The sequence below is a fragment of the Sinocyclocheilus anshuiensis genome, unplaced genomic scaffold (assembly GCF_001515605.1).
Source record: "Sinocyclocheilus anshuiensis isolate Anshui unplaced genomic scaffold, SAMN03320099.WGS_v1.1 scaffold68, whole genome shotgun sequence".
NCBI lineage: Eukaryota > Metazoa > Chordata > Actinopteri > Cypriniformes > Cyprinidae > Sinocyclocheilus > Sinocyclocheilus anshuiensis.
This window is the reverse complement of record NW_015555741.1, coordinates 1,569,713-1,579,314: the sequence shown is the minus strand read 5'-3', so window position 1 is coordinate 1,579,314 and position 9,602 is coordinate 1,569,713. Positions and strand designations below refer to the sequence as shown.

The window sequence follows — 9,602 nt, the reverse complement described above, 5'->3', positions numbered from 1 at the left end:
GTAGATGATGTGGTAGGTTCTGGTGTTGTTGTAGTAGACATTGTAGTAGTTGTCGGTGCAGGAGTAGATGATGTGGTAGGTTCTGGTGTTGTTGTAGTAGACATTGTAGTAGTTGTCGGTGCAGGAGTAGATGATGTGGTAGGTTCTGGTGTTGTTGTAGTAGACTTCGTCGTAGTTGTTGTCATAGGGGTAGATGATGTGGTACAACAAGGGCTACAGCAGTTAACACGTATTTCATAGTCAAAACATTTATAAGGGCGGACATTCTGTTGTTCTTTCTTACACACCAATCCATATGAAACATTGCACTGGGCAACTTGATTTGAATAATTAATATACTCGTCAAAGCTCATGTCAGGTTCGCCCACAGCCCTACATTCGATATCTACTGGCTGTTCACAGATCTCTTTTCCACTTTCTCTAATGTTTTCATAAGTCTCCAAGTCATGCCCTCCTACATCAGGATGATATTCATTAAACCAGTCAGACCACCAACATATACATATACATGGTGTAGGCGTAGTTGATGTTGAAGTAAATGTGATAGTTGTTGTTGTAGGGGTAGATGATGTGGTAGATTCCGGTGTTGTAGTAGACTTAGTGGTAGTTGTCGGTGTAGGAGTAGATGATGTGGTAGGTTCTGGTGTTGTTGTAGTAGACATTGTAGTAGTTGTCGGTGTAGGAGTAGATGATGTGGTAGGTTCTGGTGTTGTTGTAGTAGACATTGTAGTAGTTGTCGGTGTAGGAGTAGATGATGTGGTAGGTTCTGGTGTTGTTGTAGTAGACATTGTAGTAGTTGTCGGTGCAGGAGTAGATGATGTGGTAGGTTCTGGTGTTGTAGTAGACTCTGGTGGCGGTGGCGGGATACATGTCTCCACACAGATCTGATTTTGCTCATCAAAAATAGGCTTATCCTCTGGACATTTTGGATAACATCCTGCATAAATAAATAAATAAATAAATATAGTTACACACATATCATCAGTTCTTAACTGGTGAGTCATGATCACAAATGGTTTTGTGAATTACTGGCAAGAGAGATTACTATTAGTTGAATTATTATACAAGTTCTATTATTTTAATTATATTTAGTTGAATAATTTTACTTAAAGGGTTAGTTCACCCAAAGATGAAAATTATCCTGTGATTTACTCACCCTCGAGCTATCCTAGGTGTATATTACTTTTTTCTTTCAGACGAATCCAATCGGAGTTTTATTAAAAATTAGGACAATTTTTAATATAACTCAGATTGGATTCGTCTGAAAGAAAAAAGTAATATACACCTAGGATAGCTCGAGGGTGAGTAAATCACATGCAAATTTAAATTTTTGGGTGAACTAACCCATTAATTGCATACTTTATTGTTAACAACAAAATTACATTGAATTAGATCACTTTATTAGAAATGTGAAGGTTTATGAACATTTTTAAGCAGTCTTGTAATTAATAAGGATGTCCTGAGCCTCTCTCACGGATCGGTATCGGGGCCGATCAAGATAGCTTCGCTGTGCCTTGTTTACAATATTCCCTAGATACTGTTTGCAATAAATTCTACGTATTTTGTGCCTTAAAGACTCAAAAAGCACCTGATGGAGTTTCAACACCACATCAAGCTTCTTCCGATTCATAAAGATGCCAGTAAAGATGTGCCACCTTGGCCAGAGTCGGCTTGAAGTTGTGCATCTTTGGAAGCAGAGGTTTAGTCTATATTTTTGGACAGTAATGTTGATCCTGGATCAACAAAAGATGTTGATCCAGGAACATGTCTTCCTTGGCAAAATCACGGCAACCACCACATTATAGGGAACTCCATTTATTTACTCAGAAGCCTTTGCAGCTGTACCGTGTTATGGCAGACTTTGAATGGACCATTGATATCCTTGATGATGCTACATTGTATTTTTGCCCATGTCTCTCGATTGGGGGTCTCAAGGCATGGGTCGTAGTCTGGTTTTGCATCCGGACATATGCTTCCTTTCCAGCTGTCCACAAACTCCAGGATATTTGAAGTTGGCAAATTTCCCTGAGTGGTAAAGTCATCTTTTCCATTTTCATTGAAATTTCCACACAGACCACAAACGTCTCCCTGTCAAAAAACAATAAAGCACAGATGTTGCGCTACAAATAAATCAAATTCAGGGACTGTTGCAAATTGTTTGGAAGCGTAAATTTAAAACATAAAAAATTGAAGATCATGAGTCATGGCTCCAACTCACCATGAGCTGAGGTTGCAGAATGATGCGGACGGTGGTTTTGCGGTCCCACAAAACTGTCAGTCCAATGTTAGCATCAATGACAAGGTACATCCCAATGATTTTCTCAGTGTACTCGATCTTTGGACCCCTTGCAATATCAGTGGCCTTTACATTTCCATCAACAAGCTGCAGCAAAGTCCTCTGTGTGCGAGAGAAGTAAACAAAAAACAGTCGCAAACATCGTAAAACAACTATAGAATCCAATGACAGACATTGACTCTGTATTGCTTTCAAATGTTGAAGAGAATGAGGGGAGGAAATCCTTCATTGGCCTTTAAAATTAACAAAATTGTACACTATTATTGTCTTATACTACACGTAACAACTTTAACATGCTGAACAGCTAAAAACATTTTATTTTTCTCTGAATGTACCACATAGTACTGAATATTTTGCCAAACATAAAACTGCATAGCATGCTACGCCTGTGGCCTTACCCCCAAAAGTATTTTGACAGCCTTTGAACATGTGGTTCCTGTTGTTCCACAAGGCATATTCTCAGTGATCACACGAAAGTTGCCACTAATCTTCTAGGTTAGATAAGGGATTTTCAAGTTTTTGGAGACACCCAAATATGATGATCCCTCTTGTAAAGGATGCCCTTCCTAAAATATAAAGGCAGCTATATAGTTTTATATACTTACATAGTGTGTGAAAAACCTGGCTTTTAAAGTTTACTCTCATTATGCTTTATGCATAATCTCACATTCCTTGCAGTATACATTTTTTGCACTATTCTCTGTATTATAAAAATGTAATATTAAATACATTTGATTTGAATTCTAAAGGTTCAAGGCCCCGTTTCAAAAACAAACTTTTGATGTTTTGTTCACTGAAATCGTCCAGTCATCCATCCATCTACAGAATCAATCATTTTCAGCCATCTTACTGCACACAATGTCTCTCCAGCCTTGGAGGATTATTCCTTTAGCTGCACAGGCCCGGGCGTACGCGGAGAACACCGTACACAGACAGTCCTCACTCTTCTCACAGGTACAGCTGGAGTATTTGCATCTCTAAAAAAATACATAGACATGTTGTGTCACTGCATGTTGTGGAAGCTGGGATAAATTGAATTAAACTTTTAAAGTCCTAGATTTAAAGCTAAATAGAAATATTTAAAAAACAAAAGCACATGCAATTACTAAAACGCAACATGTAAGCATAAAACGTATTACTATATACTATAATACAATATAAATAATATTAAATGAACACTGGGTTGCTTAGTTGCAAAAGGTAAAAAAATACTGCTTGTCTGTATATAATCCGCTACTGTTTAAGATCATACTTTGTAGTAGCTGTCTGGATTGACAGTGGTGTGACATTTGGCAAAGAGGCTCTCCTTGTCCTTCATCTTGGAACACCAGTGCTCAGCAAAGTGCTCTAAAAGCATCACAAAATATGGGAATTTAATTAAAACTCCTACTTAAGAACAAAACAGATATAGTATTAAACATGGGCACCACGTAATTTTATGTGGAAATACTGGCTGATGCAACAGTATTGGAAGAATACTGACACCTGTTGATATGGTTATATTCGGTCATACGTGAACACCCACTAGTGCTCTTGATTGCTTCCAAATCTATTACTATCCTATCCACTTATAAACCCTTTGGTATATGTATAAAACAAGACGAATACAGAATTAAAAACAAACCGGTCTGACTTCGCCACATTGACTTTGGAAGCAAAAAGTCTCTCACCGCTGTCACTGCTGTAGGAACAGGGATCGTCCAGTCTCTCAGTACGGTCGGGGCAGTTGGACTGCGCCTTCCAGGCGTTTGCAAAGGAAACCGCTGTACCCTCCACCACTCCCTGAGGGGTCTTCAGATCATCTGACAGCACTTTGTTAAAATTTCCACAAAGACCTGCAGAAACAAACAAATGTTTTCATGATGGATTCACTTTCTAATTCAGATGTTTTTTCGTGCTTTTTAAGACCGAGGTCTCACCACAAGTCTTGCCCTGGAAGCTTTGGTCCACGGTGATGTACGCCTGCATAAGAGGCACCAGCTGTACCTGCACCTGCAGCCCAAAGGTGGTCTGAAGCATGATGTGAAACGATGACGGCATGAACACCGTGAAGCCAGCTGAGAGAAAAAGAGTCGAAGAGCTTGAAAAACACTTCATATATATATATATATTTTAGCACATGGGCTCTAAAACACAGAAAATAAATAAAAAGCTTCTTCTCCCTCACCTGTCATGTAAGGAAGTGAAATTTCTGCATTGTGTTGCACCGTCCCGTCAGCTTTAATAATCAGAGGCTGAAGAAGAAAGATCACCGTTTTATTTTTCACAAGCTACACTGCTTTTCAATAAAAAAATAAATACAATACTATTATTATTAACCAAGGACACATTACGTTGAATAAAAATAACAGTAAAGTCTGCTGTTTTATTTCTATTCCTCAAGCAATCTTGAAAATGTTTAAGCAGCACAATTGTTTTCAACATTAATGATGAGAAATGTTTCTGCAGCACCAAATCAACATATTAGAATGATTTCTGAAGAATCACATGACACTGAAGATTGAAAAATCATACATTGTAATCACAGGAATATATTACGTTCAAATATATTACAATAGAAAACAGTTGCTTAACAATATTGCTGTTTTGACTGTATTTTCAATCAAATAAATGCAGCCTTGGTAAGCATAAACATTTGAAACATTTCACTCACCTTAAACTTTTGAACAGCACTGTAACATGTACATCTCATTACTCACTCAAACTGCCAAAAAGTCCTGTTTGCTATAAAACCCAAATATGCAAGATTGTGGAAGTAGAGATGTGTACTCACATTTTTCATATCGTTGTCAAAGGCAAAGATGAATTTTCAGCAGCCGTTACTCCAGTCTACAGTGTCACATGATCCTTCAGAAGAAAATGTCTTATCGTTATCATTAATGCTGAAAACAGTTGCGCTGCTTACTCTTCAAAAATAGAAATAGAAATCTTTTGTAACATTCAAAATCTATCCTTATAAGTCTTTACTATAACTTTTGATCAATGTAATGCATCCTTGCTGAATAAAAGATTCCTTTAAAAAATTCTTACCGACCCCAGACTTTTGAACAGTAGTTTATATTAATTTGGTTTATATTATATAAATAGTGGTACTGACCTGGCGGGCAAAAGCATCCATCACTGTTGTGTTCCTCACACAGTGCATTTGTGTCTTTGTGCAAGCATGTGTCCATACAGGGGGAGCCACTTTCAGAATGCACCATATTGTAGGGGCACTTCACGGCTGCATAGGAATACAAGACACACAGAGTCTTTACAACTGCTATTAATAAGATATAAAAACAAAGGAACAGCTCAAGAGAGAAGAATCCTATCATTTTCACCAGAATTATCAAGGCATTTCTTACCACAGAAGTTTGCTGTCCTCCAGGACGGTGGAGTTCCTCCAGCATGAGAGCACTGACGTGAATATTCAGACAAAGTCGCACAGAGAGCAGAGATGCTGGTGTCTTCATCTTCAGGTTGGCTCGAGCAAATATCGTTCGTACAGGCCTTGATATATGGCTCTGTGTTCAAAACCCAGCTACAAGAAGACCACTTTTCATCCTCCAAAAGGTCTGCACAATCTGCCCGCTGTTGTGAAAAGGACATGGAACATCTTGAAGGTCCGTATTAAGTAACAATACTAGAATTCCGAGTTGCTGTTGTAACTAACAATTTAATCTGGAATGATCAGCTTTCTTCTGTAACTTACAAATTTTTCACATTTGTCCACCACAATTTGCTCATCGTCGTTTTCAAAAGGATCTTCGCAGACATGTGTTGGGTTGGGAACTCTGTGCTTATTACCAAACTCAGCATAGCCAACCCTCCGTCCTGTAATAAATAAGACAGACACTTGATCTTGGCTATTCTTAAAACTCTTGGAGATTCATCAAATTCGGAATCCATGAGTCATAATCATTTATACTGTTCATAATTGGTCAAATAATCACTATGTAGAGAAAAGTAAGAAATCAGGCTGTAAAAGTGACTTACCAGATTCAATGAACTCACTATAAACTGGAACACCATTGAAATCACCACACAGTCCACAAGTCCGACTGGAATATTTGGAGTCTAGTTCCACCTAACAAAGGACCACACAAAAATGTACTGTTAGATCATTTGACTTAATATTTGTGGCCATTTGGACTTTATGTCAGTAGTAATGGTATGTGATCAGAGCATGCAAAACCATGGAATATAGAAGAGATACTGTACATGTACGAGACTCGAACCCGCAACCTTGGGTTACGAGTCCGACTCTCTAACCATTAGGCCACGACTTCCCCATAGGAATGTAAAATAATTGTTGCAGTGCTGCAAAACTATTAGGCCTAACTTTTTACAACAACAAGAATAGCAATGTACAGTGAGAGAATTGGAAGATTTACTACTCATTACTTTTATAAATAATTGCAAGTGCATTTAAAAAATATTTTTTCTATTATTCCATTAGTCTGCATTTACATTGCTTAATCTATTTTGACAAATTATATTTTTCTCCCTTTTGAAAATGAATCCCGCATTTATGTGAGGGATGGGGAATGTATGTGTCACTCCCGAAATTGTACTGCTTGTACAGGGTATATGGCCCTTAGCAGCACAAAAAAAACCTATTATTCAAATTCTAAACAGATTATATCTAGCCTATAAAGTGCGCAAATAGCGCTTCCTTTATAATCACTAAAAAGGTGTCACTTACTTCAGTTCATCGCAATCTCACAAAGTTCCTTTATAACCAATGAACCTCTAATTTATACCATGTTACTGAATAATTTACAACTCCTGTATACATGTATGATGAGGATTAGTAAATCCTTATCATACTAAAACCTGCTAAATAAATATACAATACATGATTAATAAACCATTTAGCTGCTGATATGGAGAATGAGATGAAGACTAATGGTCTCGTGTAAATAACTAGTCTTAAGTGTCCTGAGTGGCTTTGTAGACATCCATATGAATTTATCAAGAAGGATATGGTCATAAATGTGTCAAATTAATCAAATTTTCCATCAAGCTTGCAGCAAAATGGCAGTGCATTGACCACATATATGATCGCGTGTGAGGTTTGAACATCCTGTCTGTGATGCAGATAATCTGATGTTCAGCATCTTTGCAGGTACACAGGTGTGTCTCAAGCTCCTGAATGCCACCTGTGCTTTCGTGAATTAAAACAAACTGACCATTCACCATCTGGCAGTGCTCATATCCTGATCCTTTTCTTGTTAAAGACTTTAGAATTGTGAGAAATGTGATGTCATGCATAACCATTTATGGCTATTTCTTCAGCTATTTTTTCAAGCATGGCTGACCCTGTGGACCTTTCGAAAAATGATGAGTTCATCCGGAAATGAAACATTAGTCATCAAAAAGTTCTACAGTATTTAAAGTGAAATAAAATAAATAAATAAATAAAAACAAGGAGTCTTACTAAGGGGACAACAAATGGTAACAAGATAGGAAATTTCTGATTGTTGTTTAGATGCAGTAAAAATAACTACATACCGACAGGATTTAGACAACATGATGCTAATAAAACTCAATTAAAACCTTTTTAAAAATAATAAAAATAAATCAATTAAAATAAAATAAAAAATGAAATACATTTATAGGTAAATGAGCATGTTTGACTCTGTACACATTTAGGAAAATAATTCGTTCATCCAAAAATTATATATTTATCATTGAAAGCATATATTTATCATTTATAAAAATTTATAGTAGAATGTGCAAGCTGCTCATTTATGTATCCTAAATATACATAATAATTAAAAAAACAAAAACAAAATAAAAACGTTGATATTTAGCTGGCATTGTTGTTGCAACTTGAATGAAAAAAAAAAAGAAAAATCATGACATTAAGTTTCGTATATATTTATCATTGAAAGCATATATTTATCATTTATAAAAATTTATAGTAGAATGTGCAAGCTGCTCATTTATGTATCCTAAATATACATAATAATTAAAAAAACAAAAACTAAATAAAAACGTTGATATTTAGCTGGCATTGTTGTTGCAACTTGAATGAAAAAAAAAAATCATGACATTAAGTTTCATTAAGAAGGAAATATTACAAAATACATCTCATAATGCAATACAACTTTTAACTTCTACTTTCATATTTTAATCAAGGCATGGGGAAATATAGGGAGATTATACCGTAAAGCATATTACATTTTATAAAAATACAATGATTATAAATAGGCTATACATTTACAATTTAGTTTGCAAGCTCAAATGGATGCATGTATCTGTATACCTCGATATGATAAATTTGTTTAATGTTTTTTTTTTTTTTCAAATTAAGGTACACTGGCATAATGATTATATTAAATTATTTACAGAATGTTTTAATAAATTTAATTAAAAATGTAAAAAAAATATGTAATTAAAATTTTTTTTTTAATTGACAGGGCCCTTCATTTCTTAAAATAAATCAATTAAAATAAAATAAAAAATGAAATACATTTATAGGTAAATGAGCATGTTTGACTCTGTACACATTTAGGAAAATAATTCGTTCATCCAAAAATTATATATTTATCATTGAAAGCATATATTTATCATTTATAAAAATTTATAGTAGAATGTGCAAGCTGCTCATTTATGTATCCTAAATATACATAATAATTAAAAAAACAAAAACTAAATAAAAACGTTGATATTTAGCTGGCATTGTTGTTGCAACTTGAATGAAAAAAAAAAATCATGACATTAAGTTTCATTAAGAAGGAAATATTACAAAATACATCTCATAATGCAATACAACTTTTAACTTCTACTTTCATATTTTAATCAAGGCATGGGGAAATATAGGGAGATTATACCGTAAAGCATATTACATTTTATAAAAATACAATGATTATAAATAGGCTATACATTTGCAATTCAGTTTGCAAGCTCAAATGGATGCATGTATCTGTATACCTCGATATGATAAATTTGATTAATGTTTTTTTTTTTTTTCAAATTAAGGTACACTGGCATAATGATTATATTAAATTATTTACAGAATGTTTTAATAAATTTAATTAAAAATGTAAAAAAAATATGTAATTAAAATTTTTTTTTTAATTGACAGGGCCCTTCATTTCTTACTTTCCACTAGTGTTAATTTTGTCAGCTATTTTAGTCTTAGTCTTAGTCCCGTGTTAAATGTCCTTTTTAGATTTTTATCATATTTAGTCAACCTTATCCTATTTAGTTTTAGTCAAGTTTTATTCGACTAAAAGTCTCAACTTTTTAGTCTAGTTTTAGTCAAAGAAAATCTAAAGTATTTTAGTCTAGTTTTAGTCAAAGAAAATCTAAAGTA

At 34.7% G+C, this 9,602-nt stretch overlaps 1 long non-coding RNA gene across 1 annotated transcript in view; it reads left to right on the top strand.

The window, feature by feature from the left end:
* LOC107673244 (uncharacterized) overlaps nucleotides 1-539 on the top strand; it is a 1,004-nt gene extending 465 nt beyond the window's left edge. The window contains exon 3 of the long non-coding RNA XR_001632383.1: nucleotides 17-539. This is a non-coding gene — a long non-coding RNA (uncharacterized LOC107673244). The remainder of the gene's footprint in view (nucleotides 1-16) is intronic.
* Nucleotides 540-9,602: the final 9,063 nt, after the last annotated feature.